This window comes from Diabrotica virgifera, chromosome 2 (assembly GCF_917563875.1).
Source record: "Diabrotica virgifera virgifera chromosome 2, PGI_DIABVI_V3a".
Classification (NCBI taxonomy): domain Eukaryota; kingdom Metazoa; phylum Arthropoda; class Insecta; order Coleoptera; family Chrysomelidae; genus Diabrotica; species Diabrotica virgifera.
This window is the reverse complement of record NC_065444.1, coordinates 51886987-51897061: the sequence shown is the minus strand read 5'-3', so window position 1 is coordinate 51897061 and position 10075 is coordinate 51886987. Positions and strand designations below refer to the sequence as shown.

The 10075-nt window shown below is 30.8% G+C and overlaps 1 long non-coding RNA gene across 1 annotated transcript; it reads right to left on the bottom strand.

Moving 5' to 3' along the window:
- Positions 1–247: 247 nt before the first annotated feature.
- On the bottom strand, positions 248–962 carry LOC114327678 (uncharacterized). The gene is made up of 2 exons (XR_003652025.1): positions 522–962; positions 248–467 (listed from the first exon to the last, which is right to left on the bottom strand). It is a non-coding gene; the product is annotated as an uncharacterized LOC114327678 (long non-coding RNA).
- Between the last annotated feature and the right edge of the window lie 9113 nt (positions 963–10075).

Below are 10075 nucleotides of genomic sequence, written 5' to 3'. Positions count from 1 at the left end.
GCCAAAGCCATTTTTCATAAAAAAACATAATTTTAAACTAGTATCTAGGTATTACCTACACTTAGTTTCTTTTACTTAATTAGATTTCCAATATAAAATTATAGACAGCCTAAACTATTTTTTAATTATTATAAACTGAAAAAAAATATTATGTAAGTACACAGATGTTAGTAATTTTGCTGGGCATTTGAGAATGAAATAGAGTTGTTAAAAATGTTGAGGTAAAATAATTATAATAAATGCCAGCTGGAAATGAAATTATTGACTTTATTATCTACTCTAACAATGTGAGCTTTATTCACCTACATCTACATATTATATTTAATTTTATTTTATTTTGGTACATAAACCTTATTTTCACTGTATAAAATTCCTTTTGCCAGGAAAATATTGCCAGACTTGAAACAGTAGGGAACTGTCAGCCTTCACAGAGCATGCACTGCAGCTACTCTTCGACTACGTCATAACTACGAAACAACACATCACTTAACATAACTTCTACGCAAAAAACACCAACTTACCAACAGAAACTAAACAATTCTAACGAAATTTAACAAAACAAGACTGCAAATATGCCGAAATATCAAAACAAATCAGGTATCTGTGAACGGACAGATGTGCTTGCACCTCTCCAGTCAGAGAGGGGACGGGCCACCAAGATGGCTGCCGTAGATAACATGTGGAAATTACGCTTTATACAATCATACACGTCAAACAATACTACGTACGCTAAAGATAATAAGTTTTGCTGTTGCATTACCCTGTATATGTGTGAATAAGTGCATACAGAGTGATCCGAGTGTTATTTTGGTAAGAATTTCATCGTGTCGGTGACCCTGAGCGAGGCTAGAGCGTTGCCACGCCTACTTGACATGTTCTTGAGCTGACAAAAGACAAGCCGGCAGCCATTAAACTTGGCATAGTGCAGACTGAGAAAAGGACGGCGCTATGCGCGCCGAAGGATGGAAGTATGTAGTGGTTCTACTTATTTATGGAAGTTATTTTTAAGTGTATTTTACTAATGTTTTGGAATCATAAGTAATTTTAAATTTAAAACGCTTGAATATATTTTTGATTCTCGGTGTTTTCGATGAACGGATTAGAACTGTTTTGCAATGATTGTAGGTCAGTGTTTAAGAAATCAGAGTAATTAAGAAAATCCTTCAATTAGTACCTAATTAATTGGAGAATTCAAAATTTTTGTTTCTTGTTGCTCTGATTAAATGGATCTAAAAAATGTTTAAAAAACATTTTTAGTTAGTAGCGTTTTTGAGTAATTTCTAGACATTCTTGGACTAGGGGACATCCTTGAGTGCTTATACAGTATGCGGTCTACCGTAGCGTTTCAGTGTATAACAATGCCGACAAAAAAATATTTACAAAGTGAATAAAACGCATAGATCAGAAAACATATTATTTTAATAATTTTACAAATGAATACTTCGTCATAATTTACTATTTTAGTTGGGAATAAGCCAATTTTGTGGCTTATTTTTAACAGTCTATCCTTTTTCCTTTACTTCAGTTTTACTTTTTTTGGGCTAACTCTTCTAGTTCCTGTTTTTCAATTGTAGGTATCCGTTAACATCCTAGTTTTGCCCTTTCTGTTTCGAGATTTTGGTTTCTTTTATGGGGCCTTTGGGTAAGGTCGAACGACTTCTGATGACAATAGAGAAATGAGTTTCTGTTCAAGACATCTGACGTTCTGGTGTCTTTTAGTACATTATTTTGCACCTGTGGGTGTAGATGGTACTGGATATTCCGTGATAACTGAATCACTGGATTGCCTTTAATTTGCTGTTGAACATTGGGCGGACTCAATGGGTCAGGTAAAGCTACATTTCCTTGAGAATGTTTGGTGTTTGACACCAGATTTGGTTTGGTACATCTGAAACAGTTTCTGATCAGATGATGAAACATCATCTTGATTCTGAAACCGATGGTGCAATAGCCAAATTTGGCATAATGCAGACTGGGAAAAGGGCGGCTGTATGGGCGCCGAAGGATGGAAGTATGTAGTGGTAGTTATTGATGGAAGTTATCTTTAACGCAGATAACACAAAGACATCTTAAAGAAATCTAAAAGATAACTTACTAAAGATGTTTTAGACGTCTTAAAGATGTCTGGTATTTCCGGAAAGATATCTTTACGACGTCTTAAAGATGTACGGATGTTACAAATCCTTACATCTATTTTTTTTTTTTTAAGGATAAATCCAATTGGAAGCCTAATAATGTAAGTTAGCGGTGTATTTGGTTATTGGCCTTATTGATTCTTATTTATTTATTTATTTATTATAAATAGATTCTAGAAGTTTGACTGGCTTAGAATGATTAGTTTTTAAAAAACTGGAGTTAAAGCGAATAACGAATTTTTTTAGTTCGATAGAAAATGCATTTTTTTCAGAATAGAAAGATTAGCATCAGAGATACGAAAAAATGTTTCGATATAAAATTGTAGGTTATTTAATTCCTAAGAACTTGGTTTGAAAAAAACATTTCTACGGTAAAAATTGAGTAATTCGTAATATCGAAAACATTGATTTTCTCTATACAGAACTAACACTTTCGATAGCGAATAAATCGAAAACTATTAATTTTATCAAAAAAATGTATAGAACATTTTTTGCTTAGAATGAATGTTTTTATCAACATTTGCGGTCGAAATATAATAAAAAATTTTCACCCCCGAGATGGGGTGGCAACCACCTCCATGGTAAAAGCGCCTTTCGGAATCATATAGATTTTGATCCTTGGACTATCCACTACCTATTCTCAAATTTTCAAACAAATCGATCCATTCTGTAAAAATTGCGAGGTGAAAAGCTTCGGTTCCTGGCCTATACATACCATAAATTGGTTCTACCTAGAAAATTTAAAATTTTTCATAATCATACAATACCTATATATATATTTTTTAATCTAATAGAATCCGACACACTTATTAAAATTATATTTATTTCTATTTTCCATATTAATTCTCCCTGTTTATTAAGCTTAAAGATTGACTAAAAGTGTGAGTGAAAACGAAAATGTTTATTATTTATTAATTTTATTAATGTTTATTATTTTTATTATTATTTGACCTTTTATCTTCCAAATTAAGAATACATAAAATTCATAATTATAGATTAGAGGTCGTTGAACTGAATGAATTTTTCTGATAAAAAAATTTTCACTCAATGTTTGGGACTAGAAACTGAATTTATTTGACAGTTAAATCGGCTTTTCGAACAGACGACTAATCAAACCGTGTGCCAAAATACCTACTAGGTTTATTTTAGATAGTTTAAAAATGAAATACCTACCTACTAATTATATAATATGTTACAGTTCAAGTTGATTATCCAGTTGGAGTTGACTATTCCTAGTTCGAGTCAACTCAAACAACTGGTTTCAGTAAAAGTTGATTATAAATATAGGTAAAATGAAGATTTTTATTCAACATTTACCGACTAGTAAAAGTAGACTCCAACTAGTTAAGGTATACTTTCCCCAATCAGTGGCGTAACTAGTCTGACCTGCGCCCCAATGCAAGTATTCCTCGTGCGCCCCTATTCCCAGACTTATTCTCCCCCCCCCCCAACCTCCAACGAAACTAACGACATTTCTCCAGAGAAAGATTATACAAAAAAATATAACAGAAATTTTAAAGTTAATTATTAAAAAGTTATTATTCAAAAAATTAATTGAAAGTAAATTAAGGGGCTATCTTAGTGTAAAAGTACGAAATTCGTATTTTTACACTAGGATAGCCCCTTAAGTTATTGAACATTTCCAAATACCAATAATATAACTGAAGTAAGGATCACATTATATACTTACAATTAATTAATGTACTTTTTAGGACGATAAAATATACACTACTTACTTTACTCAACATTTTTTATTTATTCAGTGCCCTATACAGTATCGTATACATGATATCGCAAGCAACAATATAATGTTTATGTTCCGTTTCTCAAACTTTGATTAATTTTACCAGATGATGCATTCTTACAGTCAAACCTACCTACAGCTCATAGGAACAACACTGTACGTTAATTCCTATTCCCTGACAAAGCCCCTGCGGATCTTTATTTCTAGGAACAGTCTTGCTAACTTTTCTACATCTAAAGACCGAGCTCTTTCATGTTCAATACTAATTACACTAAGATTACACAGTCTAGTATTGGACATAGAGTTCCTTAAGTAGTTCTTTATTATTTTTAGTTTAGAAAAAGTTCTTTCACTACTTGCAACAGTTACGGGTAATGTAAGAAACATTATTAATGCTGTACTTACGTTTGGGACACTTGATGCAATAAATTTATTCCTAATCAATAGATAATCAGCTAAGTGGCTGATTTTGCTTATTTTATTACTTTTGATATCGTCTTTGACTACATTTCTAAGGCAAATTAACTTCATTGGTCAAAGCATGAGTCACATCAGATTCATATTTTTTACAAAACTCAGAGGCTGACTTTACCAGTTGTTTGTCAGAAAAATGTAATAAATTATCTTGGTTTAAAAAACTGAACGTGTCAGTTATACATACCATAGAGTTAAACCTTTCGTTTAAGTGTGAAATAAGAATATCAACAGCTCTCAAAAATACCTTAACTTTAAAGCAATGCACAGGATCACTAAACTCATAGTCACTAGAAAGTTCGTCAAAAAAAGTCTTTACTTTTTTTTTGCGTTTGGAGGTCATTGAGGAATCAATATTCCACTTCGCAGCTAACTTTCTGGCTTGATCCAGGATATCGTCGAATTCTCCTCGCAGTTCGCTCACAGTCTTTAAACACTTCTGAATGAGATTCTTTGCATCATCTAGATTACCATCGGATCTCTGTAGGGTTTTCGATGTTATCTGGATTCTTTCTAAAATTCGACTTTCAAACACTAACATCAAAACAAAATCAAATGAAGACATTTGCTTTATAAGACTATTTGCTTCTGCAGCTTCACCGTTCTTGTTCGAAGTCAAAATTATTTTTGTTGGACTGACACATGACAGGGACACGTTGTCCTAGTTACTAAAATAATACTAAAATATTTTACCTGAATATCTTTGTAGCTAACAACGATAAATAAACAAAAGCAGTTTTGATGAGAAAGCCATAAACACAGATGTGCATCGTCGCGCTGAGGAGATAAGATAACGATAAAAGTAAACAAAAAAATCACCAACATTCTGTTGTGACTGAACTGAAGTGAGTGAACGGAATAAAATACCTCGAATATTTTCTTACATTTTTTATTTTCGGGAAGCTACAGGTAGTTTTGCTTCAACATATTTTTTAGCTAAAATTTTTCCAGAATATCAGTTTTTTGCGCCCCCTAAGGCCTGCGCCCCAATGCACCGCATTGGTTGCATTGGCGTTAGTTACGCCACTGTCCCCAATGCCATTTAGTAAGAGTTGATTCACACAAACAACCGATTCTAGAATTTAAATAATGTTACTGGATATTTTCCTCCAGAATGGATTTACTTGAAATTTTCACAGAAGGTAGGGAATAGCTGAAGAATCATTTTCTATGTCATTCCGCTGTACGCTAAAATCTTAGGGGTGGTTGCCACCCCATCTTGGGGGCGGGAATTTTTTATTACATTTTAATTATGGAAATAGATGGAAAATGTAATTCTACGAAAAAAATATTCTTACCGTTTTTTTCGTGAAACTAATATTTTTCGAGTTATTCGCGGTTGAAAATAACAGTTTTTCGACGAAAAAATCAACTTTTTTAGAGGGTTTTCTGAGAATCTCAAAAATATACATTTAATAAAAAACTGTAGCTCTAAAAATTGTTTTTTTTAGAAACACAAACAAAATCCTTTCTTATAATTTTTCTACAACCAATACAAACTGAAATACGGCATGTTAAAGGTTAGCTTTTTTCGTCAAATCATAATTTGAAATATTCAAAGCCAAATAACTGAAAATATTTTGCATTTTTCGAGGAAAACGTACAGAATAGTGCAAGTATACAATTATAACTTTCAAAAAAAAGTTTCTAGCATAAAAATTGAGCGACTTTTTTCTAAGAAAAAATCAGTGAAAACAACCCCCTAACTACCCACCAAAATAAATGTTTTTATACGTAATTCTATTTTTTGCTGTATAGATCTATTAAATTACTTATAAAAATTTCAATTTTACTAAGGGTGATTTTTAAGGGTTGAAATATTATGATATATCCTAACTAAAGCATAAAACAATCATTATTTAACCAATCAATACCAAATTTTGCCCATATTAAGGTTTACAATGTTTTTATATAATTTTTGACAATAAGGGGTAGTTTAGACCCCTAAAAATAATCAACGCCTTTGAGCATGATATAGAATATGAAATACAGGGTGAGATGATCCTAATCTTAAATTTTTATGCAAATCGATGCAAGCCGAAATCATTCTTTTAGGATAAATAAATTTTTTATATATAGCTCCAACAAGGGTGGTTTTAAGAGTTGAAATATGATATTATCCGTAAAGCGTAAAACAATCATTATTTAACTAATAAAAACCAAATACTGACCATATTAAAGTGTAAAATGTTATTTTATAATTTTTTACAATTAGGGGTAGTTATCACCAGTAAAAAACCAAAAGCGTACAACGGCTCAATATAGAAAATGAACTACAGGATAAAATGAGCCTAATCCCAAATCTTTTGTACAAATCGATGCTGGACGAAAAATTGCAAGGTTTTGCAATTTTTTCAGCTTCATTTCCTGACCTATATGTTCAAATCATTATAGTTAAAACGGTCAAAACAAAGAGACACACAGTCATCAAAAAACACGTGAGATTATACTCGTGTAATCAACATTTACTGAATCAATCCAGGAATAGTCAACTCAAACTTGTAAAAGTTGAATTAAATTTTTCAAATCAACTTTTACTGCTCGTTTTAGTTTGAGTTGACTCGAACTAGGAATAGTCAACTTTAACTGAGAATCAACTTGAACTGTAACAAATACCTACTTACCTTGATGAGATTGAATTTAAAAGATTATATTGACCACAATATACACCATATCAGATTTAATTTCGATCGAAAATTTCTGTGACACTTAAAACATCGCATTCGGAAAAGAAACCTTATTCCTATGACACTGGGGGGGCTAAAAATTGCAGCACAAAAATTTCAATCCACACGATAATTTCAAAATATTCGATATTTTTGTCCATAGTGTAGGTATATAGACTTACAAGGTAAGTGTATTTACCATTACATTTTAAGAATGAATGTGTCTTCTCTTTTAGCAAATTTCCTTCTTCTTTTAGTGCCTATTCGTTTCGAATATTGGCGATCATTCTGGCTATAATTATTTTATTAACTGATGCTTTAAATTTAGCAAATTTATATACTTCAAAATGTAAGTTGAATGTTAAATGTCAGTGAATATCTAAAGTAAAGAATATAGGAAAAGAAGCTAATTTCTCAGTATTTTTCCCATGAATTTCACAGAAATATTTCCTATCAATTAGTAAATATTTGACAACATTTTGATCATCATTTGAAAAGAAAATTCCTACATGAATAAAATACTCGTCATAATATAAATAATAATATATTAACAATCTTAAAATGCACGAAAATGAAGAAATATGTTTGTGTATTTGTGAATCAAGATTTATTTCAAGGAAGTTTATGAATTCATTTATAAACTTGACACTACACCACATTCACATAGCAAATTCCCAACTATAAACAAACGCACGTGTTAGTATTCGCCGTCTCATTCGTCAACAGGCTGTTAAATGTAATTTATTGCCCTAAACGAGGCGGATTCTCATTTTACAGGTCCAAACTGGTCAGTGTGCAAATTCAAATTGTAGGTAGCGTGTTGGCTTTTAAGATACACTTCAGGACGACCCTGTTTAGCTACCATGCGCGTTTGTTTACAGTTGGGAATATGTAAACTGAATGGACTGTAATCGGCATATTTATTTGTGAATTTCGTAGATAAGAAAATGAATTAAATGTTGTGTAATTGAGTATCCTGAAACCGTAGAAAACGAGTTTTTGTTTTTAAACAGTTTTCTCAATGTGAGTTATATTCGAGTATATTTTTTTGACATGCACCTGGCAAATGAGAATCGTGATGGATTTTTAATTTAAAGGAAGTATCAACGTCTTAAAAGAAAATTTAAATAAATTATAATATTTATCCAAGTAGATAAATACATACAAATAAAATTTAGTGTAATTTGATTAGCAGGACTGGTGTTTAGAGAAGGATGGCATTAAACAAAGAATCGCCACAAAAACTTTGTTACATATTATAAAGATTATCAAATTTTTGTCTTACATTCGTTTAATATTACAATAATCAGTTGAAATTAAAAGAGATTCAAGAAAAATTCAAAAACAAATAGGTGAGATCGTTCTATCAAGAAATTAAGAAGATGGGAAAAGGTTACTAAACTACCAAAGTCACTGTTATTATGTAAATACAAGAATAAAAAACAGCTAAACGCCGTAAAAATGAGTGGCGCATACAATATTCCAGCTACAAAAGCTCTGATTAGTCCAGAGAAATAAGATTTTTCTCGTGACACATCCCCTCCAGGCCAAAACCAAATTTTTTGAGTAGTATGGACATCTATATTAATAACCTGCATGTTTCCTGCAGCCGATTTTGATGATATACATAGTTATAAACAAATGAAGATCAATAAACGGTAAATTTTGGCTTTTTTTCGTCTACAACCAAAAAGTTAAGCATTTTAAACAAATTTGAGAGTAAGAAACTCATAAATCGTCTAAAAAATTTCAATATGGCGTTCGCTGAATATGTCTATCCTTATTGGTTGCTTAGAAAATTGCAAAATAAATCATAAATTTTGAGTTTTTATAAATATTCATAACTTATGTAAAAATTAACTTAGAACCTTCTTATTGCACGAATTGCTGAGACTTGAGGGGCTTAAATTATATTTTAAATTTCAAAGCAATTGGTCAAATAGTTTAAAAGTTATTTAATTTGTTTATCCCAAATTCATTTTTTTGCAACACTGTAAGTCAGAAAATTATGAGGTCACAGTAAGACTTCTGACAGTTTATGGAAGAAGAAAACTTATACTATTGACTTAATTAAAAAAAAAAAAATGACAAAAAGTAATTTTAAACAGTGTAAAATTATTTTGCAAGAACACGTCGATTTTTGCTTACTTATAAACAATTAGAATAACTTTTTAACCATTACCCGTAGAAAAATTATTTTTTCAGATTTGGAAAGACTGAATTTTTATACACATTTAGAAAGAAAAACAATTGTCCTAGGACAATTAGGGACGAAGTTAGTCCCCACTTTTTTTAATTCACATGTTTTTGCAAAATAATTTTGCAGTATTTAGAATTATTTCTTGTCATTTTTTTTAAATTAAATTAATAGTATAAATCTTCTTCTTTCATATACTATCCAAAGTATTAGTGTAACTTCACCATTTTCTGACTTATAGCGTTGCAAAAAAATTAGTTTGGGATAAACAAATGAAATAACTTTTAAACTATTTGACCAATTGCTTTGAAATTTAAAATATAATTTAAGCACCACAAGTCTCAGCAATTCGTGTAATAAGAACTTTCTAAGTTAATTTTTACATAAGTTATGAATATTTATAAAAACTCAAAATTTATTATTTATTTTGCAATTTTCTAAGCAACCAATAAGGATAGACATATTCAGCGAACGCCATATTGAAGTTTTTTATACGATATATGTTTCTCACTCTCAAATTTGTTTAAAATACTTAACTTTTTGGTTATAGACGAAAATAGTGAAAATTTACGGCTTTTTGATCTTCATTTGTTTATAACTATGTATTGTTATATTCTTATTTGATATGAGAATTAAAATTTTATAATTATAAGCAAAATTCAAATTAATATAAAAGATCTTCAATTTTCTCAACCACGGGCATGTAAATTTAGAACAACCTGTATACAACAAATTATTATATTTAGTTTTTAAGAAAGTGATTCGAAGAAGCGTACGAAACTCGGTAACAATGCGCCTAAGATAAACAAGTTTGAGTGACGCGGGCCATTATAGTGTTTCGCGGAAGATTCGATCATTA